Source organism: Triticum dicoccoides, chromosome 6B (genome assembly GCF_002162155.2).
Source record: "Triticum dicoccoides isolate Atlit2015 ecotype Zavitan chromosome 6B, WEW_v2.0, whole genome shotgun sequence".
Taxonomy (NCBI): Eukaryota; Viridiplantae; Streptophyta; class Magnoliopsida; order Poales; family Poaceae; genus Triticum; species Triticum dicoccoides.
The window spans coordinates 550,500,372-550,527,529 of NC_041391.1; positions in this window are offsets into that span (position 1 = coordinate 550,500,372).

Here is a 27,158-nt window from a genome sequence, read left to right on the forward strand (position 1 = left end):
GACCCCGCCACCCGAGGTTGACTTCGATCCCGCCGCCGGGTTTTTTTCAGAAAACCGCTTGGTTTTCGCCGGTTTTCATTCGGTTTTTTTAGTTTCCGTTTTTTTATTAGATTCGTTTTTTCGGTTTAGGTTAATTAGCGAGCGTTCGCTCGTTCATTCGTTTTAACGAACGCGTTCATCGTTTATATCCAGATAACGAATGTTCGTTCGTTAATTTGTTCATCGTTTTTCTTTTTGTCGGATTTACCGCGATTATTTTTGATCGCGATTTCTGATCCGATTTTCGTTTTAGTATAACTTTTCGCTCGTTTATCAGAATCAGGCGATTCAAGCGCCTGGAGTTTCGTCTCGAAACCCTCTTTCCGTTTAACCAACTTAAACAAGTTTTTGCTTCTGTAAAATTTGACTTAGGTCCAGATTAGTAAAACGAAGTTTGTTTCTTTCGCGTTTGACTTCCGTTGCTTCGTTCGATTTGATTCTTTTTGTAAACCGGAGTTCTTAAGTTGAACTTTCTGGTTAGATCTCTTATTTGTGTTTTACCTGTGCATTAGATGAGTACTTATTGTATGCTTGTTTGTTTGTTTGCGATAGAGTACCCGGAGTGCGCCGCCTGTTACTTTGAATCTCTAGGTTTCGCGGATCATCAGCAAGGCAAGTAACACTTTGATCATACCTCTTTATTACCCAGTTTTATTGCATTAGATCAATCCTCAAACATTGCATGATTAGGATCTAATTAAATTGTGGGATGGGAAGTAGTTGAGGTAGTACCTATTACATGTTTCATTATCAAACCTTTGGGAGTTACTTCTATGTTTGCTTATTATGCCATGCTATGCTAGTAGACGTGGATTGGGTGAGTGATATCCATGACAGATGTGAGATTGTTAATTAATGGTTTATTTAAGGTGGCAACTTAAACACACATCTGGGTGGATTGAGGTACCTGGGTATTCCAGGATTGCCTGTTGTTTTCTTTATGGACCGCCACCCAGGCTCAAAGGGATCATGAGATTATCCATACTAGAAACTTCCGTGTGCAGCCACAAGCTACTATGGGCTCTAGCATAGTTGACTAAGTCATGCGAACTCTTACAGTGGTAGACTAGCAGATGTAGGGGATGTAGGTTGGTACGGTCTACCCGATCGTAAGGTGCTAGCGCTTCTAAAAGACTATGTCTCGGTCATCCGTTTCTCAAACATCATGTAGTGCGAGAATCCCAACGGAGGAGATCGAGTCTTGTGGGGAAAAGTGCGCAACCTCTGCAGAGTGTATAAACTAATCATGATTAGCCGTGTCCCCGGTTATGGACATCTTGAGTATCTAGTACCTGGATTATCATGTGAATCTCATCATGTTACTTTAGTTAATTTTGTTGGGTTTTAATGATGATGCTTAATTGGGATTGAGGATGCTGTCAACCATTCTCAATGTTTAATAACCACCATGATAGTTAAATAAAATTTATTCCTTTGCAGTAGGGAAAAATTGGCTTTACGCAAAAACAGTAACCATAGAGCTTTCCACCAGCCATATATGCATGTAGTATAGCCTATTTCTTTCATTGCTCTCTATGTGTTACATTGCCAGCATATTCCATGTGTTGACCCGTTTTCGGGCTGCAACGTTCATGTTGCAGACTTTTCAGATGACTAGTAAGGTGCCTTTAGGTCGTGGTTCTATACTCAGTGATGCCGTTGGATTTGATGGACTCGCTTATCTTCCAAGACTTCCTCTGTTATTGTTGTTAGATGGCCTTAAGCCATATTTATTGTAATAAGTTCTCTTTTGAGACATTCGATGTAATAAGTGTGTGATTGCTACTCTGTTATAAATCCTTCAAGTACTGTGTGCGTCAGCATTACTGATCCAGGGATGACACTAATGCACAGAGATCAGACTGTTTGAGGTCTGGTCGCTACAACTATCAGCGTCCGTCTTCCTCTTGAAGATCCATTTAATCTCAATGGATCACCAATCATCGGGCAAGTCAATCAAAGTCCATACTTTGTTCTTATACATGGATCCCAGCTCAGATTTCATGGCCTTAAACCATTTTGCGGAATCTGGGCTCATCATCGCTTCCTCATAGTTCGTAGCTTTGTCATGGTCAAGTAACATGACTTCCAGTAAAGGATTACCGTACCACTCTAGTGCGGATCATGCTCTGATTAATCTACGAAGTTCTGTAGTAACTTGATCTGAAGTTTCATGATCATCATCATTAACTTCCTCACTAATTGGTGTAGGAATCAGAGGAACAAATTTCTGTGATGAACTACTTTCCAATAAGGGAGCAGGTACAGTTATGTCATCAAGTTCTACTTTCCTCCCACTCACTTCTTTCAAGAGAAACTCCTTCTCTAAAAAGGATCCATTCTCAGCAACGAATATTTTGCCTTCGGATCTGTGACAGAAGGTGTACCCAACAGTTTCTTTTGGGTATCCTATGAATATTTACTTCTCCGATTTGGGTTCGAGCTTATCATGTTGAAACTTTTTCTCATAAGCATCGCAGTCCCAAACTTTAAGAAACAACAGCTTAGGTTTCTTGCCAAACCATATTTCATACGGTGTCATCTCCACGGATTTAGATGGTGCCCTATTTAACGTGAATGTAGCTGTCTCTAATGCATAACCCCAAAACGATAGTGGTAGATCGGTAAGAGACATCATAGATCGCACCATATCTAATAAAGTACGATTATGACGTTCGGACACACCATTACACTATGGTGTTCCAGGTGGCGTGAGTAGTAACACTATTTCACATTGTTTTAACTGAAGGCCAAACTCGTAACTTCAAATATTTTACCTCTGCGATCATATCGTAGAAACTTTTATTTTCTTGTTACGATGATTCTCCACTTCACTCTGAAATTCTTTGAACTTTTCAAATGTTTCGGACTTGTGTTTCATCAAGTAGATATACCCATATCTGCTCAAATCATCTGTGAAGGTCAGAAAATAACGATATTTGCTGCAAGCCTTAACACTCATCGGACCTCATACATCAGTATGTATTATATCCAATAAGTCAGTTGCTTGCTCCATTGTTCCGGAGAACGGAGTCTTAGTCATCTTGCCCATGAGGCATGGTTCGCAAGCATCAAGTGATTCATAATCAAGTGATTCCAAAAGTCCATCAGCATGGAGTTTCTTCATGCGCTTTACACCAATATGACCTAAACGGCAGTGCCACAAATAAGTTACACTATCATTATTAACTTTGCATCTTTTGGCTTCAATATTATGAATATGTGTATCACTATGATCGAGATCCAATGAATCATTTTCATTGGGTGTATAACCATAGAAGGTTTTATTCATGTAAATAGAACAACAATTATTCTCTAACTTAAATGAATAACCGTATTGCAATAAACATGATCAAATTATATTCATGCTCAACGCAAACACCAAATAACATTTATTTAGGTTCAACACTAATCCCGAAAGTATAGCGAGTGTGCGATGATGATCATATCAATCTTGGAACCACTTCCAACACACATCGTCATTTCACCCTTAACTAGTCTCTGTTTATTTTGCAACTCCCGTTTCGAACTACTACTCTTAGCAACTGAACCAGTATGAAATACTGAGGGGTTGCTATAAACACTAGTAAAGTACACATCAATAACATGTATATCAAATATAGCTTTGTTCACTTTACCATCCTTATTATCCACCAAATACTTGGGGTAGTTCCGCTTCCACTGACCAGTCCCTTTGCTGTAGAAGCACTCAGTTTCAGGATTAGGTCCAGACTTGGGCTTCTTCACTTGAGCAGCAACTTGCTTGTCGTTCTTCTTGAAGTTCCCCTTCTTCCCTTTGCCATTTTTCTTGAAACTAGTGGTCTTGTAAACCATCAATACTTGATGTTTTTCTTGATTTCTACCTTCGCCGATTTTAGCATCGCGAAGAGCTCGGGAATTACTTTCGTCATCCCTTGCATATTATAGTTCATCACGAAATTCTAGTAACTTCATGATAGTGACTAGAGAACTTTGTCAATTACTATTTTATCTGGAAGATTAACTCCCACTTGATTCAAGCAATTGTAGTACTCAAACAATCTGAGCACATGTTCACTTGTTAAGCTATTCTCCTCCATCTTGTAGGCAAAGTACTATCAGAGCTCTCATACCTCTCGACACGGGCATGAGTATGAAATACCAATTTCAACTCTAGGAACATCTTATATGCTCTGTGGTGTTCAAAACAATTTTTGAAGTCCTGGTTCTAAGCCGTAAAGCATGGTGCACTAAACTATCAAGTAGTCATCATACCGAGCTTTTGTCAAAACGTTCATAACGTCTGTATATGCTCTTGCAATAGTTCTGTCACCTAGAGGTGCATTAAGGACATAATTCTTCTATGCGGCAATGAGGATAATCCTCAGATCACGGATCCAATCCGCATCATTGCTACTAACATCTTTCAACTTAGTTTTCTCTAGGAACATATCAAAACATAAATGGCGAGCAACAACACGAGCTATTGATCTACAACATAGAAATGCAAATACTACCAGGACTAAGTTCATGATAAATTAAAGTTCAATTAATCATATTACTTGAGAACTCCCACTTAGATAGACATCTCTCTAATCATCTAAGTGATCACATGATCCAAATCAACTAAACCATGTCCGATAATCACGTGAGATGGAGTAGTTTCAATGGTGAACATCACTATGTTGACCATATCTACTATATGATTCACGCTTGACCTTTCGGTCTCCGTGTTCCGAGGCCATATCTGTTATATGCTAGGCTCGTCAAGTTTAACCTGAGTATTCCGCGTGTGCAACTATTTTGCACCCGTTGTATTTGAACGTAGAGCCTATCACACCCGATCATCATGTGGTGTCTCAGCACGAAGAACTTTCACAATGGTGCATACTCAGGGAGAACACTTATACCTTGATAATTTAGTGAGAGATCATCTTATAATGCTACCGTCAATCAAAGCAAGATAAGATGCATAAAAGATAAACATCACATGCAATCAATATAAGTGATATGATATGGCCATCATCATCTTGTGCTTATGATCTCCATCTTTGAAGCACCGTCATGATCACCATCGTCACCGGCGCGACACCTTGATCTCCATCGTAGCATCGTTGTCGTCTCGCCAATCTTATGCTTCTATGACTATCGCTACCGCTTAGTGATAAAGTAAAGCATTAAAGGGCGATTGCATTGCATACAATAAAGCGACAACCATATGGCTCCTGCCAGTTGCCGATAACTCGGTTACAAAACATGATCATCTCATACAATAAAATTTAGCATCATGCCTTGACCATATCACATCACAACATGCCCTGCAAAAACAAGTTAGACGTCCTCTACTTTGTTGTTGCAAGTTTTACGTGGCTGCTACGGGCTTAGCAAGAACCGTCCTTACCTACGCATCAAAACCACAACGATAGTTCGTCAAGTTAGTGATGTTTTAACCTTCTCAAGGACCGGGAATAGCCACACTCGGTTCAACTGAAGTTGGAGAAACTGACACCCGCCAGCCACCTATGTGCAAAGCACGTCGGTAGAACCAGTCTCACGTAAGCGTACGCGTAATGTCGGTCCGGGCCGCTTCATCCAACAATACCGCCGAACCAAAGTATGACATGCTGGTAAGCAGTATGACTTATATCGCCCACAACTCACTTGTGTTCTACTCATGCATATGACATCTGCGCATAAAACCAGGCTCGGATGCCACTGTTGGGGAACACAGTAATTTCAAAAAAAAATCCTACGCACACACAGGATTATGGTGATGCATAGCAATGAGAGGGGAGAGTGTTGTCCACGTACCCTCGTAGACCGAAAGCGGAAGCGTTAGCACAACGTGGTTGATGTAGTCGTACGTCTTCACGATCCGACCGATCCAAGTACCAAACGTACGGCACCTCCGAGTTCAGCACACGTTCAGCTCGATGACGTCCCTCGAACTCCAATCCAGCCGAGTGTTGAGGGAGAGTTTCGTCAGCACGACGGCGTGGTGACGATGTTGATGTTCTACCGACGCAGGGCTTTGCCTAAGCACCGCTACGATATTATCGAGGTGGATTATGGTGGAGGGGAGCATCGCACATGGCTAAGAGATTAATGATCAATTGTTGTGTCTCTGGGGTGCCCCCATGCCCCCGTATATAAAGGAGCAAGGGGAGGAGGCGGCCGGCCAGGGAGAGGCGTGCCAAGGGGGAGTCCTACTCCCACTAGGAGTAGGACTCCTCCTATTCCTAGTAGGAGTAGGAGAGGGGGAAGGAAAGGGAGAGGAGGAGAAGGAAAGAGGGGGCTGGCCCCCTTTGACCAAAACCAATTCGGTTTGGGCCTTGCGAGGGCGCGCCCCACACTCCCCTTGCTTCCCTCTATTTCCACTAAGGCCCATGTAGGCCCATTAAGCCCCGGGGGGGTTCCGGTAACCCCCGGTACTCCGGTAAACTCCCGATTTCACTCGGAACACTTCCGATATCCAAATATAGGCTTCCAATATATCAATCTTTATGTCTCGACCATTTCGAGACTCCTCGTTATGTCCGTGATTACATCCGGGACTCAGAACAATCTTCGGTACATCAAAACTCATAAACTCATAATATAACTGTCATCGAAACTTTAAGCGTGCGGACCCTATGGGTTCGAGAACTATGTAGACATGACTGAGACACGTCTCCGGTCAATAACCAATAGCGGAACCTTGACACTCATATTGGCTCCCACATATTCTAAGAAGATCTTTATCGGTCAGACTGCATAACAACATACGTTGTTCCCTTTGTCATCGGTATGTTACTTGCCCGAGATTCGATCATCGGTATCTCAATACCTAGTTCAATACAATTACCGGCAAGTCTCTTTACGTGTTCCGTAATACATCATCCCGCAACTAACTCATTAGTTGCAATGCTTGCAAGGCTTAAGTGATGTGTATTACCGAGAGGGCCCAGAGATACCTCTCTGACAATTGGAGTGACAAATCCTAATCTCGAAATACGCCAACCCAACAAGTACCTTCAGAGACACCTATAGAGCACCTTTATAATCACCCAGTTACGTTGTGACGTTTGGTAGCACACAAAGCGTTCCTTCGGTAAACGGGAGTTGTATAATCTCATAGTCATAGGAACATGTATAAGTCATGAAGAGAGCAATAGCAACATACTAAACGATCGAGTGCTAAGCTAACGGAATGGGTCATGTCAATCACATCATTATCCTAATGATGTGATCCCGTTAATCAAATGACAACTCATGTCTATGGTTAGTAAACTTAACCATCTTTGATTAACGAGCTAGTCAAGTAGAGGCATACTAGTGACACTATGTTTGTCTATGTATTCACACATGTATTATGTTTCCGGTTAATACAATTATAGCATGAATAATAAACATTTATCATGAAATAAGGAAATAAATAATAACTTTATTATTGCCTCTAGGGCATATTTCCTTCAGAGACCATCCACTTGCCTTGACTTCCGGATCCGAACATGGTTGAGTTCTTCCCTGAGATGGAGGAGATGAGAATTTGGGCGATGGAGCTCTGGAAGGGCAGAGAGAGAGAAGGCGTGGGTGAAGAAAGGGGATCCTTATCTCCTTATAAAGGCAGTGAATATCGAACGCCTCCCCACTCACCTTAAAACTCGCCTGTTCCCAAGGGCTGTGTAAACGGCATGGTTGGGTTACCCACGCCCGTATTGATGAGAATCCCGCAATAAGGGGACACGATCTCCGCTTCGACAAGACGTGCCAATGGCAACCGCGTCTTGAAACGTGGAGCGGCAAACAAAAAACGGTTCGAAAAAATGACCGGCAGACGTGATGTCATGTTGCAAAAAGTTGTCAGCGGATTGGACTCGTGGAATATTATACTCTCTGCGGTTGTGTGTGGTATGTGTGTTGCAGGTCCGGACACGACCATTGCGTCCGAAGACTATCTTGGAGTTCGGAAGGAGGAACCCGCCTTGCAATGCCGAAGACAAATCTGCGCGCCGGATACCTCGTCATTGAAGCCAGGTTTAGGGGCTACTGAGGGAGTCCTGGACTAAGGGGTCCTCGGGCGTCCGGCCTGTTAGCCATGGGCCGGACTGATGGGCCATGAAGATACGAAGACCGAAGACTCTCACCCATGTCCGGATAGGACTCTCCTTGGCGTGGAAGGCAAGCTTGGCGTTCAACTATGAAGATTCCTTTCTCTATAACCGACCTTATGTAACCCTAGATCTCCCTGGTGTCTATATAAACCGGAGGACTTAGTCCGGAGTGCGTACTCATTACCATAGTCATACAGGCTAGACTTCTAGGGTTTAGCCATTACGATCTCGTGGTAGATCAACTCTTGTAATACTCATATTCATCAAGATCAATCAAGCAGGAAGTAGGGTATTACCTCCATAGAGAGGGCCCAAACCTAGGTAAACATTGTGTCCCCCGTCTCCTATTACCATCGACCTTAGACTCACAGTTCGGGATCCCCTACCCGGGATCTGCCGGTTTTGACACTGACAGTGTCCCCTCCCGGACGAGTCGACCAGACCGCTACGCTCGACGGAGCCTCTAACCCTTGAGCACCATCGTCGCGGGACCCCGCTGCCCCGATGGTCGTCCCACAGCTGCGCGGATGCGACGCTCCCGCCGCCGCCGTTGGCACCGTCAAGAGCCAAGCCACGGTGCGGTCGGCGTTATCGACATCCATGCCAAGCACAGCCATGGAAGCCATGGTGCGTGCTCAGCTACTACTGAGGTTTTCGCCAGCGGCTGAGGAGATGGATGAGTGACGCGGCACCATCCAAACCCTTATCGATTTTGCCGAAGCTGGGGGCTCGCGACGAGCTGGCCCGCCACGGCCTCCCCAAGCGACAGCAACCGCCCGCACTGCTCGCCGAACGGAGGGGGTCGTCCCCACCACGGCAGCCGGTGTAGGCGCAGCTGAACCAAGACCCCGACAATGTCTCGATGGCCTCTTCCGACCCTCGAGCATGTCCAGGCCAACTTCGAACCCTGGAAGATAGGTGATGGGGAGACACGCGCATCGTTATAGATCGACGCTGCAACGACCCCCGCCAGACCAACGGGCACGATGGCTTCAATGTCGACGAGCCTGCGCTTAGTGTTGGCGGGTGCCTACCTTTTGAGGTCGGCTGCCCTGCCTTTAGACGAGAGTTGTGGCAAGTCCCTTGCACATTTAAGCCAGAGATACCTGAGAAGTATGACGAGAGGCTGAACCCGGCAGAGTTCCTGAGCATCTACACCATCGCTGTTCAGGCTGCCGGGGGAAGAGACAAGAAGGTGTTCACTAACTACTTCCCTTTGGCCTCAAGTCCAATGTGAGGTATTGGCTGATGCACCTGCCAGAGAACTCCATTTCGTCATGGGCAGATTTGTGCCACGAGTTCATCGGTGCTTTCACCGGTGGCCACCAAGAGCCCGGCAGGCCCAGCGACCCGCAGCTTCTCCAGCAGAAGGAAGGAGAAACCCTTCGTAAGTATTTATAGATTCAGTAAAGTTCATAGAAAAATTCCAAATATCCATCCGACGGCCGTTATAGCAGCTTTCCAGTCCAATGTGCGCAACCGCCGCATTCATTCCAAAATGAATGTGCGGTTTCCCAAGACTGTGAAGGAGCTGTACACACTGGTGGATAAGTGTGCTTGGATGGAGGAAGGAAGGAAATTGCCCAGAGAGGAAGATTGCATCAATGTTGATTCAGAGGATGAAGATGAATCAACTAGCTAGAGGAAGGGCAAGAAGCGCAGCAAGAAACCAAGAGATAAGGCAGTGATGAATGTGGAAGGTTCAGGCACACCTAGTACCGGCAAGAAGGCCAAGGCTGAGGCCCCCCAGCAAGGACGCTGCCGTGTGCGCTGCCTGCCGGGAAGCCGCTACCGCGGAGAAAGCTGGGAAAGGTGATGGTCCGTACTGCAAGATCCACCGGACCAAGGGCCACGACCTTCAGGAGTGCTATCAGGTTGAGCAGCTTGTCAAGAGACAGAGGGCAAAATATGATAAGTGTGATAAGGAAAAAGGTCAGAATGCTGCTGGCGGTAAGGGTCGAGGCAGTGAAGAAAATCCGCCGGCAAACCCTTTCGGAACCAAGGAAAACCTGCCAGGGGCCAAGAGAAGGAAATATGTGATGATGTGAGTGATGGGGAGAATGAAGAGGAAACCAGTGAGCAGGAAATTCAGAAGGCCACTGACGCCCTATGCATTGATGGAGGTGCATCTTTGCACACCTCACATCGCCAACTCAAGCGATGGGCACGAGAGGTCAATGTTATGGAACCAGCGCCAGAGGCCCAGAAGCCACTCAAGTGGTCCCGCACGCCCATCATCTTTGATGAGGAGGATCACCCTGGCCGCACCACAGTGATTTGGTGTTTGCCATTGTTGGTCTCCCCAACAATTCGCAACCTCAAGGTCACAAAGATGTTAGCGGATGGCGGGGCCGGGTTGAATCTGATTTCCCCGACAGTCATCAACAAGTTTCAGAATGGAGAAGAAGAGCTAGAAGTTACCGGCACGTTTCAAGGAGTAGACCCCAGTAGGAGCCGTCCTAAGGGGAAGATTACGTTGCCGGTGACGTTTGGGGGAGAACTAAACTATTGGACTGAGAAGATTGTGTTTGATGTGGTTGATCTCCCCCTGCCGTACAACGGGATTCTGGGATGCCCGGTGATGAGGACATAGACCTGGGGTAGGGTAATAGGCCTGACCTATACGTCCTATCCAAGGTCACTGTCTTAGAAGCAAAGAAGCTCAAGAGACAACAGGGAGGGCCCAACAAAGGTGTCGAGTGCAATCCACTCGACCTACCAGTCTCCCGGAGACCCCTCCTTCCTTAGGTCACTCGACCACTCGATCATTCAACCATGCAAGAATCCATTCGACCTGTTTGAAGACCAGGAGTCATCCAGAACAGCAACGGGCAAGCGTCCACTCTATAGTCTTTAAGGCCATTAAGGCATTTAAGGCTGGCGTTATTAGTAACGCCACCTCTTTATGTACATTGAACCCTTGGTAACGGAGGATGGTCGGGGTCCTGGCGTACTCTATATAAGCCACCCTCCTCCTCTGGCACAAGGGTTCGCACCCCCTGTAACACACACATGCATAATCCAGTCGACCGCCTCCGGGCACCGAGACGTAGGGCTGTTACTTCCTCCGCGAAGGGCCTGAACTCGTAAAACTCATGTGTACAACTTCGCCATAGCTACGATCTTTCCTCCTCATACCTACCCCCCATTCTACTGTCAGTCTTAGATCCATGACACCCGGCCCTGACCAAGTTCATGGCAGCATCCCACTATGCTTATAACACTTTGAAGATGCCTGGGCCATTTGGAGTCATCACTATCCTGTCAGATGAGAAGGATGCAATTATCTGTGTGGACAAGATGTACCGGGATGCAGTCGCGGCAGAGGCTGCAGCTATGATAGCTCCCGCCAAGGAAAGAAAAGGAAAGAAGAGGGATTGTAGGACCTCCGACAAGGAGTCCGGGAAGCGGGCCCCCTCTGAGTGCACGTCACCCGTTAACGACATGTCGGAGTGTTCCAACAGCAAGAGATCCAAGGTTACTGCACCCCAAGTGAAGAAGGTCCCGGCAGGGCTGGCTGGCGTTGATGACAAATAGGAAAGCGTGCTCGTTGCCTTCCTGCGGGCGAATATCGATGTGTTTGCCTGGCAACCATCTGATATCCCTGGTGTTCCCAGGAAGGTAATCGAGCACCACCTTGCTGTCTGCCCACATGCCAGACCCGTCAAGCAGAAAGTCTGGAAGCAGGCCTTGGAATAGCAGTTCATTGCCGAGGAAATCAAGAAACTAGAGGCAGCTGGTTTGGTCAGAGGGGTACTGCATCCTACATGGTTAGCAAATCGAGTGGTAGTCCGTAAGGCTAATGGGAAATGGAGGCTTTGCATTGATTTCACAGATCTCAACAAGGCTTGCCCAAAAGACCCGTTTCCCTTGTTGCGCATCGACCAGATTGTGGATTCCACCTCAGGTTGTGATGTGCTCTCCTTTCTGGATGCATACTCTGGGTATCACCAGATCTTCATGTCCAAAGAAGATGAGGAGAAGACATCATTCATCACTCCGTGTGATACGTACTGCTTTGTCTGCATGCCTTTCGGATTGAAGAGTGTCGGGTCCACTTTCATAAGAGCAGTCCAGATTGGTTTTGAGCCACAGTTGCATAGAAATATAGAAGCTTATATGGATGACATCGTGGTCAAAACCAAGGATAAGGCCACCCTTATCCAAGATTTGGAGGAGACATTTTCTAATATGCGCAAGATCAACTTGAAGCTTAATCCGGAGAAGTGTGTATTTGGTGTTCCCTCCGGCAAGCTGCTTGGATTCTTTGTGTCCCATCGGGGGATTGAAGCCAACCCCGACAAGATCAAGGCCATTGAGCAGATCCAAGCGCCAAGGACAATTAAGGATGTAAGGCGCTTGACGGGATGCGTTGCCGCGCTAAGCAGATTCATTTCCAAGTCTGCTGAGCGTGCCCTGCCTTTCTTTAAAATTTTGAAGAAATCAGTGCCTATGGAGTGGACCCCGAAAGAAGATGCAACTTTGCAGGAATGAAGGCCTACCTATCGTCTGTGCCTACCTTGGTTGCCCCCAAACCCCAAGAGTCGTTATTGCTCTACTTGGCGGCAACCAACAAAGTGGTCAGTGCGGCCTTGGTAGCGCAGCGAGAAGTGGATGAGGCTGAAAGTGGCCAGGTCACGGCAGAGTCAGAAAAGGATCAGAACAGCAATGAGCACGACAGCGATGGCAACCCCAAGGACGCGGCAAGGAAGAAAGTGGTGCAGCACCCAGTGTACTTCGTCAGCTCCTTATTACAAGGGGCTAGATCAATGTACTCTGGCATGCAAAAGTTGATCTTTGGCCTCATCATGGCCTCAAGGAAACTGCGCCACTACTTCCAAGCCCATGAGATCACGGTTGTCACTCGCTTCCCGTTGCAAAGGATACTCCGAAACCCTGAGGCTACCGGTAGAATAGTGGAGTGGGCTTTGGAGTTATCCAGCTTTGCTTTGAAGTTTGAGAGCACTTCAACTATTCAGAGAAGGGCACTGGCCGAATTTATTGTAGAATGGACACCAACCCTTGATGAGGAAGTGACAGAAACAGCTCTCCCCGGCAAGGAATTGATACGTCTCCAACGTATCTATAATTTTTGATTGCTCCATGCTATATTATCTACTGTTTTGGACAATATTGGGCTTTATTATCCACTTTTATATTATTTTTGGGACTAACCTATTAACCGGAGGCCCAGCCCAGAATTGATGTTTTTTGCCTATTTCAGAGTTTCGAAGAAACGGAATATCAAATGGAGTCCAAACAGAATGAAACCTTCAGTAACGTGATTTTCTCACCGAATTTGATCCAGGAGACTTGGACCCTACGTCAAGAAAGAAAGGAGGTGGGCACGAGGTAGGGGGTGTGCCCACCCCCCAGGGCGCGCCCTCCACCCTCGTGGGCCCCTCGTGGCTCCCCTGACGTACTTCTTCCTCCTATATATATCCATATACCCTAAAAACATCATGGAGAAATAGATAGGGAGTTCCGCCGCCGCAAGCCTCCAGAGCCACGAAAAACCAATCGGGACCCTGTTCTGGCACCCTGCCGGAGGGGGAACCCTCACCGGTGGCCATCTTCATCATCCCGACGCTCTCCATGACGAGGAGGGAGTAGTTCACCCTCGGGGCTGAGGGTATGTACCAGTAGCTATGTGTTTGATCTCTCTCTCTCGTGTTCTTGATTTGGCACGATCGTGATGTATCGCGAGCTTTGCTATTATAGTTGGATCTTATGTTTCTTCTCCCCCTCTACTCTCTTGTAATGGATTGAGTTTCCCCTTTGAAGTTATCTTATCGGATTAGGTCTTTAAAGATTTGAGAACACTTGATGTATGTCTTGCCGCACGTATCTGTGGTGACAATGGGATATCATGTGATTCACTTGATGTATGTTTTGGTGATCAACTTGCGGGTTCCGCCCATGAACCTATGCATAGGGGTTGGCACACGTTTTCGTCGTGATTCTCCAGTAGAAACTTTGGGGCACTCTTTGAGGTTCTATGTGTTGGTTTGAATAGATGAATTGAGATTGTGTGATGCATATCGTATAATCATGCCCACGGATACTTGAGGTGACATTGGAGTATCTAGGTGACATTAGGGTTTTGGTTGATTTGTATCTTAAGGTGTTATTCTAGTACGAACTCTAGGGCTGTTTGTGACACTTATAGGAATAGCCCAATGGATTGATTGGAAAGAATAACTTTGAGGTGGTTTCGCACCCTATCATAATCTCTTTGTTTGTTCTCCGCTATTAGTGACTTTGGAGTGACTCTTTGTTGCATGTTGAGGGATAGTTATATGATTCAATTGTGTTATTATTGTTGAGAGAACTTGCACTAGTGAAAGTATGAACCCTAGGCCTTGTTTCCTAGCATTGCAATACCGTTTATGCTCACTTTTACCACTTGTTACCTTGCTGTTTTTATATTTTCAGATTACAAAAACCTATATCTACCATCCATATTGCACTTGTATCACCATCTCTTCGCCGAACTAGTGCACCTATACAATTTACCATTGTATTGGGTGTGTTGGGGACACAAGAGACTCTTTGTTATTTGGTTGCAGGGTTGCTTGAGAGAGACCATCTTCATCCTACACCTCCCACGGATTGATAAACCTTAGGTCATCCACTTGAGGGAAATTTGCTACTGTCCTACAAACCTCTACACTTGGAGGCCCAACAACGTCTACAAGGAGAAGGTTGCGTAGTAGACATCAAGCAGTTTCTGGCGCCGTTGCTGGGGAGGTGAGTGCTTGAAGGTATATCTTTAGATCTTGCAATCGAATCTTTTTGTTTCTTGTTTTAGCACTAGTTTAGTCTATAAAAGAAAATTAAAAAATGGAATTGAGTTTGCCTCATACGCTTCATCTTTTTAATATCTTTCATGAGTATGATGGAAAGGAAAATTGTGCCAAAGTGTTAGAAGAAGAATGCATTAAAATGTTTGGCACTAAATCTTTGAATGATGAGCATGATTGCAATGTTGTTAGTACAAATTCTTTGAATATCCATGATACTAATGATGATTGCACTAGTTATGATGAAAATGTCTCCTATAAACATGTCAATTTTTGTGGAGTGCATTGGGTTTGCAAGTACACACCGAATAGAGAAGATAGATATTGCAAAAGGCATAAGTATTTAGAAACTAAATGGTTACAAGAAAGGCTAAATGTTAGTGCTGAAAATTTAAAATATCTTAGCCATACTTGTGAACTTTGCAATGAACATGGTCATTTAAATATCAAATGCAAATTGTTTCATGATCGAATCATGTCCAAAAACTGTGATGACTTGATTTCCCTTGCACATTATAATGAACTTAGTCTGCTTTTAGGTTATGAAGAATTGAAATGTCAAACTAAGTTTATTCCAGAAGAAATTTATATGTATTGTGCGGTGAATTGCATTGAAAATCCTTATATTGCCAATTACATAAAGAAAATAAAAGAAATAGAGGATGAAGAGAACACTAACGAAAGGGAAGAGACTTCCCAATATTCTCCTATTATTTCTTATGATGAATCAGGTAACGAGGAGGAGCCTTCTATTCAACCAATCTCATCAATAAGGAGCTCCAAAAGGAGGATTGAACCCACACATGACGTGGTGAAGAAGAAGAAAATAAAAAGGAAGAGAGGTAAAAAGATATCTCTCCCTAATAATGTTGCTCCTATTATTGTTGTGCCTCATGAAAATGAATCAAAAATGATCGTGGAAGATGATGCACTTGATGATGATCTCGTTATGCCTATTGCTTATTGTGATGATTATGATTGGGAAGATAATGATACTCCTTATGATCTTGAAAATCTTTTTGGCACTTGCTTGGAAGAATATGATAATTGCTATACTATTGGTGTTATCCATACTATTAATGATGAGAGTGATTATGCTTATGATATGAAAAGGCCCAAGCATGGGGAAGCTATGTTTGATGAGGATGACATATTTGAGAATATATTTGCTGCAATTAATGTTTGTCCCAAGCTTGGGGATGCTATGTTTAATGATGATGACATTTTTAGCCTCCCAAGTTTTGATATGCAAAGTTGTTATGATGATAGCATGCCTTCTACCTATGATGATTATATTGATGAAAGTGGGTTTGGAAGAGTGTCAACTTTAGGAAGTAATGATCCCACTATTTTGGGATGTTGAATCTTATAATATTTATGAAAGTGGATTTGGAGAGGTCATGACTTTATTTAGTGATGAGTCCACTATCTTGGAAGAGGTTTCAATCGATTATGATGAGAACAAAGTTGCTACTTATGATGATTATTGTGATGAAACTTATGCTATAAAAAGTAGTGATGATTATATTTATAAAACTTGTCATGATTATGATTACCCTTTTTCTGAACATTACTCTTTTAATGTGGAAACAATTTATAGTATTCAAGTCTCTTATGATACTCCCACTACTATTCCGAATGAGAAGAATTTTGCTTATGTGGAGAGTAGTAAATTTTCTATGCTTGTAGATCATGAAAAGAATTATTTAGGTGCTGGTTATATTGTTGAATTCATTCATGATGCTACTGAAAATTATTATGAGGGAGGAACATATGCCTGTAGGAATTGCAATAATATCAAGTTTCCTCTCTATGTGTTGAAATTTTTGAAGTTGCACTTGTTCTGCCTTCCTATGCAAGTTGATTCTTGTTCCCATAAGTTGTTTGCTCACAAAATCCCTATGCATAGTAAGTGGCTTAGGCTTAAATGTGCTAGTCATATGCTTCATGATGCTCCCGTTATGTTTCAATTCTTATCTTTTATGTGAGCATCATTGTCATCATCATGCCTAGCTAAAAAGGCATTAAAGAAAAGCGCTTGTTGGAGACAACCCAATATTTACCCTTACTGTTTTTGTGTGTTCAAATGATTATGCTACTGTAGTAATCATGTTTTCTAGATTTTGTTTCAATAAAGTGCCAAGTAAGACCTTTAGGATAACCTACGGTGATAGTTATTTGATCTTGCTGTAAAAAACAGAAACTTTGCGCGCACGAGATTAGTTTTCATAAATCACAGAAACGTGATTTGCAGTTGATTATTTTTGAAGTAGATTAATAAAAAATTATCTAGGACTTCTTAATTTGGTAGAATTTTTGGATTTCCAGAAGTATACGTTTGATACAGATTGCTACAGACTGTTCTGTTTTTGACAGATTCTGTTTTCTATGTGTTGTTTGCTTATTTTGATGAATCTATGAGTAGTATCGGAGGGTGTGAACCATAGATAAGTTGGAATACAGTAGATATTACACCAATATGAATTTAGAATGAGTTCAAAACAGTACCTAAGTGGTGATTTATTTTCTTATACTAACGGAGCTTACAAGTTTTCTATTGAGTTTTGTGTTGTGAAGTTTTCAAGTTTTGGGTAAAGATTCGATGGACTATGGAATAAGGAGTGGCAAGAGCCTAAGCTTGGGGATTCCCAAGGCACCCCAAGGTACTATTCAAGGACAACCAAGAGCCTAAGCTTGGGGGTGCCCCGGACGGCATCCCCTCTTTCGTCTTCATTCATCGGTAACTTTACTTGGAGCTATATTTTTATTCACCACATGATATGTGTTTTGCTTGGAGCGTCATTTTATTTTGTTAGTTTTGCTTGCTATCATTTATAATAATGTTTTGCATCTTTATTTTCAATAAAAATGTCAAGGATAGCCTTTGCCATGCTTATTTTGCAAGTATATATGTTGCTGTTTGAAAACAGAAAGTTTACCGCTGTTGCAAAAATTCCCTAGAAAAGTCAGAATGTGATAAAACGTTGAAACCTTTTGCATAATAACCTCTGATAAATTTACTACAGTGGGAATTTTCGTTCATAATTTTTGGAGTTAGGGAAGTATTGATACTCTTGCATTCTTTATAGACTGTACTGTTTTGGCAGATTGCTGTTATGTTTGCGTATGTTTGCTTGTTTAATGATTCTATTTGAGGATAGGAGTATTAAATATGCAGAGGCATTTAGTATGCAATGTTGAATAATAATTTTTTTGATTTTCTACAGTAGAGAATGATAAGGTTTTTGCATTGGTTCATACTAACTTATCTCACGAGTTCTTGTTGAGTTTGGTGTGGATGAAGCTTTTGAGATTTAGGGAGACCATGATATGAAAGGAATTAAGGAGACACAAAAGCCCAAGCTTGGGGATGCCCAAGGCACCCCAAGATAATATTTCAAGAAGTCTCAAGCGTCTAAGCTTGGGGATGCCCCGGTTGGCATCCCACCTTTCTTCTTCAACAATTATCAATTAGTATCGGTTAAACTTAAGTTTTTGCTTCTTCACTTGATGTGTGCTATCCTTGCAATGTCGTTTTATTTTGCTTTGCTTGCTGTTTGAATAAAATACCAAGATCTGAAATTCTTAAATGTTAGAGAGTCTTCACATAGTTAAATAATTATTCAACTACTCATTGATCTTCACTTATATCTTTCGGAGTAGTTTGTCATTTGCTCTAGTGCTTCACTTATATCCTTTGAGCACGGCGGTGGTTTTATTTTGAAGAAATAGATGAACTCTCATGCTTCACTTATATTATTTTGAGAGTCTTAAATAGCATGGTAATTTGCTTAAATAATCCTAATATGCTAGGTATTCAAGATAGTAAAAACTTTCTTATGATTGTTTTGAATACTAAGAGAAGTTGGATGCTTGATAATTGTTTTGAGATATGGAGGTAATAATATTAGTCATGCTAGTTGAGTAGTTGTGAAATTGAGAAATTCTTGTGTTGAAGGTTGCAAGTCCCGTAGCATGCACGTATGGTGAACATTGTGTAACAAATTTGAAACATGAAATATTCTTTGAGTGTCTTCCCTTGTGTGGAGGTCGGGGGCGCGCGATGGTTAACTCTTACCAACCTCCCCCCTAGGAGAATGCGCGTAGTGCTTTCGTTTTTGATGGCCTGTAGATTTTTGCAATAAGTATGTGAGTTCTTTATGACTAATGTTGAGTCCATGGATTATACGCACTCTCACCCTTCCATCACTGCTAGCCTCTCTAGTACCGCGCAACTTTCGCCTGTGCAATACACCCACCATATATCTTCCTCAAAACAGCCACCATACCTACCTATTATGGCATTTCCATAGCCATTCCGAGATATATTGCCATGCAACTTTCCACCATTCCGTTTATCATGACACATTCATCATTGTCATATTGCTAGCATGATCATGTAGTTGACATAGTATTTGTGGCAAAGCCACCTTTCATAATTCTTTCATACATGTCACTCTTGGTTCATTGCATATCCCGGTACACCGCCGGAGGCATTCATATAGAGCCATACCTTGTTCTAGTATCGAGTTGTAATCATTGAGTTGTAAATAAATAGAAGTGTGATGATCATCATTTTCTAGAGCATTGTCCCAAGTGAGGAATATAAAAAAAAGGGAGAGAAAGGCCATAAAACAAGAGAAGGCCCAAAAATGATGAGAGAAAAAGAGAGAAGGGACAATGCTACTATCCTTTGCCACACTTGTGCTTCAAAGTAGCACCATAATCTTCATGATAGAGAGCCTCTCATTTTGTCACTTCCATATACTAGTGGGAATTTTTCATTATAGAACTTGGCTTGTATATTCCAACAATGGGCCTCCTCAAGTGCCCTAGGTCTTCACGAGCAAGCAAGTTGGATGGACACCCACTTAGTTGCGTTTTGTTGAGCTTTCATACATTTATAGCTCTAGTGCATCCGTTGCATGGCAATCCCTACTCCTCACATTGATATCTATTAATGGGCATCTCCATAGCGCGTTGATACGCCTAGTTGATGTGAGACTATCTTCTCCCTCTTTTTGTCTTCTCCACAACCACCATATTCTATTCCACCCATAGTGCTATGTCCATGGCTCACGCTCATATATTGCGTGAAGGTTGAAAGAGTTTGAAAATTCTAAAGTATGAAACAATTGCTTGGCTGAATCCGGGGTTGTGCATGATTTGAGAATTTTGTGTGACGAAGATGGAGCATAACCAAACCATATGATTTTGTAGGGATGAACTTTTTTGGCCATGTTATTCTGAGAAGACATAATTGCTTAGTTAGTATGCTTGAAGTATTATTATTTTTATGTTAATATGAACTTTTGTCTTGAATCTTTCGGATCTGAATATTCATACCACAATTAAGAAGAATTACATTGAAATTATGCCAAGTAGCACTCTGCATCAAAAATTATCTTTTTTATCATTTACCTACTCGAGGACGAGCAGGAATTAAGCTTGGGGATGCCTGATACGTCTCCAACGTATGTATAATTTTTGATTGCTCCATGCTATATTATCTACTGTTTTGGACAATATTGGGCTTTATTATCCACTTTTATATTATTTTTGGGACTAGCCTATTAACCGGAGGCCCGGCCGAGAATTGTTGGTTTTTTTTCCTATTTCAGAGTTTTGAAGAAACGGAATATCAAACAGAGTCCAAAGGGAATGAAACCTTCGGGAACGTGATTTTCTCACCGAATATGATCCAGGAGACTTGGACCCTACGTCAAGAAATAAAGGAGGTGGGCATGAGGTAGGGGGGCGCGCCCACCCCCCCAGGGCGCGCCCTCCACCCTCGTGGGCCCCTCGTGGCTCCCCTGACGTACTTCTTCCTCCTATATATATCCATATACCCTAAAAACATCGTAGAGCAGAATAGAATGGGAGTTCCGCCATCGCAAGCCTCCAGAGCCACGAAAAACCAATCGGGACCCTATTCTGGCACCCTGCCGGAGGGGGGAACCCTCACCGGTGGCCATCTTCATCATCCCGGCGCTCTCCATGATGAGGAGGGAGTAGTTCACCCTCGGGGCTGAGGGTATGTACCAGTAGCTATGTGTTTGATATCTCTCTCTCTCTCGTGTTCTTGATTTGGCACGATCTTGATGTATCGCGAGCTTTTCTATTATAGTTGGATCTTATGTTTCTTCTCCCCCTCTACTCTCTTGTAATGGATTGAGTTTCCCCTTTGAAGTTATCTTATCGGATTGAGTCTTTAAAGATTTGAGAACACTTGATGTATGTCTTGCCGTGCGTATCTGTGGTGACAATGGGATATCACGTGATTCACTTGATGTATGTTTTGGTGATCAACTTGCGGGTTCCGCCCATGAACCTATGCATAGGGGTTGGCACATGTTTTCGTCATGATTCTCCGGTAGAAACTTTGGGGCACTCTTTGAGGTTCTATGTGTTGGTTTGAATAGATGAATTGAGATTGTGTGATGCATATCGTATAATCATGCCCACGGATACTTGAGGTGACATTGGAGTATCTAGGTGACATTAGGGTTTTGGTTGATTTGTATCTTAAGGTGTTATTCTAGTACGAACTCTAGGGTTGTTTGTGACACTTATAGGAATAGCCCAATAGATTGATTGGAAAGAATAACTTTGAGGTGGTTTCGTACCCTACCATAATCTCTTCGTTTGTTCTCCGCTATTAGTGACTTTGGAGTGACTCTTTATTGCATGTTGAGGGATAGTTATATGATTCAGTTATGTTATTATTGTTGAGAGAACTTGCACTAGTGAAAGTATGAACCCTAGGCCTTGTTTCCTAGCATTGCAATACCGTTTACGCTCACTTTTACCACTTGTTACCTTGCTGTTTTTATATTTTCAGATTACAAAAACCTATATCTACCATCCATATTGCACTTGTATCACCATCTCTTCGCCGAACTAGTGCACCTATACAATTTACCATTGTATTGGGTGTGTTGGGGACACAAGAGACTCTTTGTTATTTGGTTGCAGGGTTGCTTGAGAGAGACCATCTTCATCCTACACCTCCCACGGATTGATAAACCTTAGGTCATCCACTTGAGGGAAATTTGCTACTGTCCTACAAACCTCTGCACTTGGAGGCCCAACAACGTCTACAAGGAGAAGGTTGCGTAGTAGACATCAGGAATCATCCCAAGAATGGATTATGTATTTTGATGGTGCTTTTTCCCTACAAGCCGCAGGGGCTGGCGTGCTTCTTGTTGCCCCCTCCGAGGAGCACTTAAAGTACGTCGTCCAAATGCACTTCGCCCAGGAAGAAGCCACCAACAATACAGCTGTGTATGAAGGGCTCCTTGCCGGTCTCAGGATTGCAGCAGAATTGGGAATTAAGAAGTTGATAATTCGAGGAGATTCACAGCTTGTGGTGAAGCAAGTCAACAAAGATTATCAGAGCCCATTGATGGAAGCATACGTCAAGGAAGTGAGGAGATTGGAGGAGCACTTTGATGGGCTGCAAACAGAGCACGTACCCCGTGTGGAAAACATCATAGCTGATCACCTGTCAAAGTGTGTTGCGCAGAAGCTTCCTACGGAACCAGGATCTTTTGTTCTCCGTTTCTCTCAACCCTCCGTATCACCAGCCACAATGGCCCGGAAGAGGAGAAAGTTGGACTACGGTAAGCCTCTCCCGGTAGAGTCATCTGCTCTCGGCAGAGACCTTGCTGGAAACAACTCCTCACAGTGTGTCGGACCACCCCCTCTAGTCAAGCCTATGGACCCCGCGAATGAGGCTGGTGCTCCCGCAGTAGAGGAGGTGCCACTATTCCTCGTTGCCGAGCCCCAGGCTCCAACTTGGGTAAGGCACATTGTCCACTTCCTCCAAACCGGAGAACTCCCTGGCAACTAAGATGAAACTGAGAAAGTAGCCCGGAGGGCCAGTATGTATCAGTTTGTCGATGACACTCTATACATAAGGAGGCCCAACAGTGTGAAATTGAAGTGTGTTTGTCGGGAGGATGGAAAGGAATTGCTGGTTGAAACTCACGGAGGAATGTGTGGCTCACACATAGGATCAAGGGCATTAGTTGGGAAAACATTCCGACAAGGATTCTATTGACCCACAGCCCTCCAAGATGCAGTCGAGCTCGTCACGACATGTGAAGCTTGCCAGTTCCATTCCAAGAGAACACACCTGCCTGCCTAAGCCCTTCAGACAATCCCTCTATCATGGCCATTTTCGGTGTGGGGGCTCGATATCCTCAGCCCCTTCCCCCGAGCAATCGGGGGCTTTGAATTCTTGTTCGTTGCCATCGACAAATTTACAAAGTGGCCGGAAGTGACTGCCATGAGAAAGGTGACTGCTCAGTCAGCTATCAAGTTCATGAAAGAATTGGTGCGTCGTTTCGGAGTTCCGGCAAGGATCATCACTGACAACGGCACCCAGTTCACGAGCCACGCCTTCATGCAATACGTTCATGCCCTTGGATGCAAGATCTCATTTGCTTCTGTGGCACACTCCCGGAGCAATGGACAAGCTGAGAGGGCGAACGCTGAAGTGCTTCATCGACTCAAGGAAAGAACTTTTGATATGCCGCAGAAGCACAGCAGGTGGTGGATCAAGGAGCTGCCGGTAGTTCTCTGGTCCCTCAGAACGACACCTAACCGAGCTACCGGGAAGACTCCCTGGTCTACGGGGCAGAAGCAGTTATTCCCACGGAACTCATTTACGGGTCCCCTCGAGTGCTTGCCTACGATGAAGTAGCGCAGGATCAGCACCGGCGTGACGATGCTGTGCTACTGGAGGAGAATCGTCTTCGGGCCACTACGCGTGTTGCACACTACCAGCAAGCCCTGCGTCGCTATCACAGCTGCAGGGTTCGTGCCTGGTGTTTTGAGGAAGGTGACCTTGTCCTTAGGCACGTTCAGTCTAAAAAGGGTACAAACAAGCTGTCACCAAAGTGGGAAGGCCCTTACCGGGTGGTACGAGTCACCAGACCCGGCGCAGTCCGTCTGGAGACCGGAGATGGCACTCAGTTGCAAAACTCATGGAATATTGAGCATCTCCGCAACTACTACCCTTAAGGCGTGAGGCTGCCGGGCACCGCCCGGCAGCAACCCTTTTGTAAAGGCCTTGCCTCAGCTGCATGTAACCCCTTGTACAAAGCCGGGGCGATGACCCCGTGCAAGAGAAAATAAAGAAGCGTTGTAAGGGGCCCCAACTAAGATTGCATGCATGCATGAGCACACCAAGATCACTGCATAAGCATTTGCATATGCATATAGATAGGATTGCATCCTGCATTCATTCTCATTTACATGGAATTGCAGGTTCCTGCCATGAACTTGGCTTCGACAAAGGATGAGAAGATTGCTCGGCACATTAGTGTTCTATAAAGCTATAACTTTGCATGAGAAAACCTTGCCTCTCTTTTGAAACTTAGGTGGTCCCATCCAGGACTCGAACGTTGCTTCGGTCGGGATGGTTGCAGTGGCCTTTGGTAAAAAGGAGCTGGTGGGGGGCTGTCCCCTCTATTTATTCCCCGGCACACGTGGCTCTCCGGCAGACAAAGAGGGTGCCGACAGGATATCCTGTCGGGGAAAACTCATTTATTTTCATTAAAGAGGCATTCTACCTCTGCATGGACATACACATTCACGGGTTTCCGACAAGACTCATCTTTTTCATTCATATGCTAATACAAGTACAAGCATTATAGAACACAAAGATGGACTCGATAGATTACATTATTTGAATTAAAATTTGGCAATTGCCAGCTAGTTTAAGATTGAAAAAAGATAAGTGCATCGTAAACTCCTCTCCCTGTCCCTCTAGTCCTAGGTAGTGCGGTCGGAAGAGAAGGGGACGGGCGATGACCGACACAACGCCACCTCGATCCTTGTCAGGAACTGGCAAGCCCAGCCTGACAAGATCAGGAGTGGCGAGGCTGAAAAGGAGGAAGACATGTGGGGCACCCCGACGGTCCCCTGGTCACCACCTCCAGGACCGGAAGAGGGGCTCCAGCACAGCCACCGGCAGAGGAAGGCGTCGGGGCCTAGTTAGAAGACCCCAAAAGGAAGCGGAAGCACCAGGGGTACAAGCCTTTTCCCGGCTGCCGGAAGAAACGACGATGACGGCGCCAAGAAAAGGGGGAAAGAGCCAGGCGGACAGGCAGCAGGTCGCCGGTACGAGACGAACACGTCGATGCAGTCATGCTCCTGCTGGTCGGCCTGCCTCCCGTCTTCTCCTTCTCCCCAGGCTTCGTAACCATCAACACCGTTCCGGGGTAAGGCCAAGGCACCCGTCCGGCGCTCTCCCCGGGAAGACGGCGAGAGGCCAAAATGGCCAGGGGGCTCGAGGCGCACCGCTCCCCTCCTTGGCGGACAGGAAGGCGCGCCCCTTGTTGACATCAGCCCCAAGACCTCCGGGAGGGGCAATACTGGGATTACCACTGATCTCCCGCCCGGCCTCCCGGCCGAGCCTTGAAGGGACCCAGAAGCTCACCATGCCAAGGATCAGGCTCACTCCCCGGGCGCCAACACCAGCATCAGGCAATAATAGCCCCAAGTAGAAGCCCGGGGGCTGGCCTCGGGCTCTTTTATTCAGCATCACCAGAGGAAGCAGAGAAGAAGAGAAGAAATGCAAAGTTGGATGACTCCGTCCTCCTCCGCCCCTCCTTTTATAGGCGGGACGAGGAGGAGGGCCGCTTCATCAACGGGCAACCACCGTCCTCCTCCGCCAATTCAAGGCGGGCGGACCCACTCCAAGATGCTCTCCCGTGCCACGCGTCTCCGTTACCTACCCCGCATGATGCATGCATCATACGTGGCTAAGGATAAGAGCGCGTCGTGGGAAGAGTAAATTGGCGGTTTCCACCCGGTGCGTTAAAGTCATTCACGGGCCATCAGTGCAGCGGCCCCACCATTGATGGCTTTACACCATGCGTGGGGAAATCGGAAACCGTCCCGGTATCAAGATCAATGGAGCAGCAAAAGGAACCTCAAGGGGCCAACCCCTTCAGCGATTCTGCATGTGCACTTATTAGGCCCTACCCCGACGACGCTCAGCAGCGCGTTCGGGGCAGGCCCGGGGGCTTCTGTCGGTGCAACAAACCATGGGTCTGTTTCCCAACTGTGCACACGCGCAAGATCAAGATTGAAGCACCATCTTGAGCCAAAGATTGAAGGACCAAGAGATTTGAAGAACCAACATGCAACCTAGAGAGACCAAGATCAAGCTAGAAGAGCCAGATATCAGCAAGAAGAGGGCCTCCCTTGCCGGCAGGCGAGCCCGGCAAGGGGCGAGGCCACCACCAGAAGCAAGTAACCAAGATTCTCCGGCAGAGCCTGTCAGGGATCGCGGGGGCAGAACCACCCCACCAAACCACTCAAGCACGACCCACATTGTCAATCAATGCGGTGTCAGGATGCAAGATGGTTAAGTGGCAGCCATTCGCCACATGGCAGCCATTTCCTACAGAAGAAACCCGCAGGTGACACCCGTCCTGCAACGTGTCAAGGGAACAGATGCGGAGCTAGCAAGATAGCCCGGCAGGCCTTGCCGGGCGACCAGTGATGTGACACTAAGTGGCGCATTTAATGCACCATGTCAGCCCACAGAGTTAGGTATGATAGCACTGTTCCCTATCATATCAATGGATAATGACCACTTTGCCACTGTGGTGACCCCTTAATCTATAAAAGGAGGCACATGGCACTCGTAGGAGGGGTTGGAAAGTTGAGGAACCCAAGCCACCATACGCGCGTAGTCACTTCAACCATGAGGCAAACCATGCCGGGCAAGTGTACTACACACCACCACATTCATTCCACCATCAATCCACCAAAGCAGGAGTAGGGGCTTACTCCTAGCGGCGACCCGAACCTGGGTAAATTGCTTGTGTGCTCTTTGCCGTGTTGTCGTTCGCCGATCTGCTCTTTGTGCAACGCGACGTCCCCCCGCCGAACCAGCAAGGGGCCGCCCGACCCCATAGGTGGCCGCGGATATCCCGCGACAACGACCAACACACACTTCGACCTATGCCCCCCTTCAAGATGTTTATGAAAATTTAACGAGCCGAAGGCGAGCAGGAGGTTCCCCGCGCCGTAGGCGCCATGTGGCACCACGACGGACAACGCGCCGCTCGACCAACACGCTGCACGACCAACACACATTTCGACCTGTGCCCCCCTTCAAGATGTTTATGAAAATTTAGCGAGCCGAAGGCGAGAAGGAGGTTCCCACGCCGTAGGCACCATGTGACACCACGATGGACAACGCGTCGCATGACCAACACGCTGC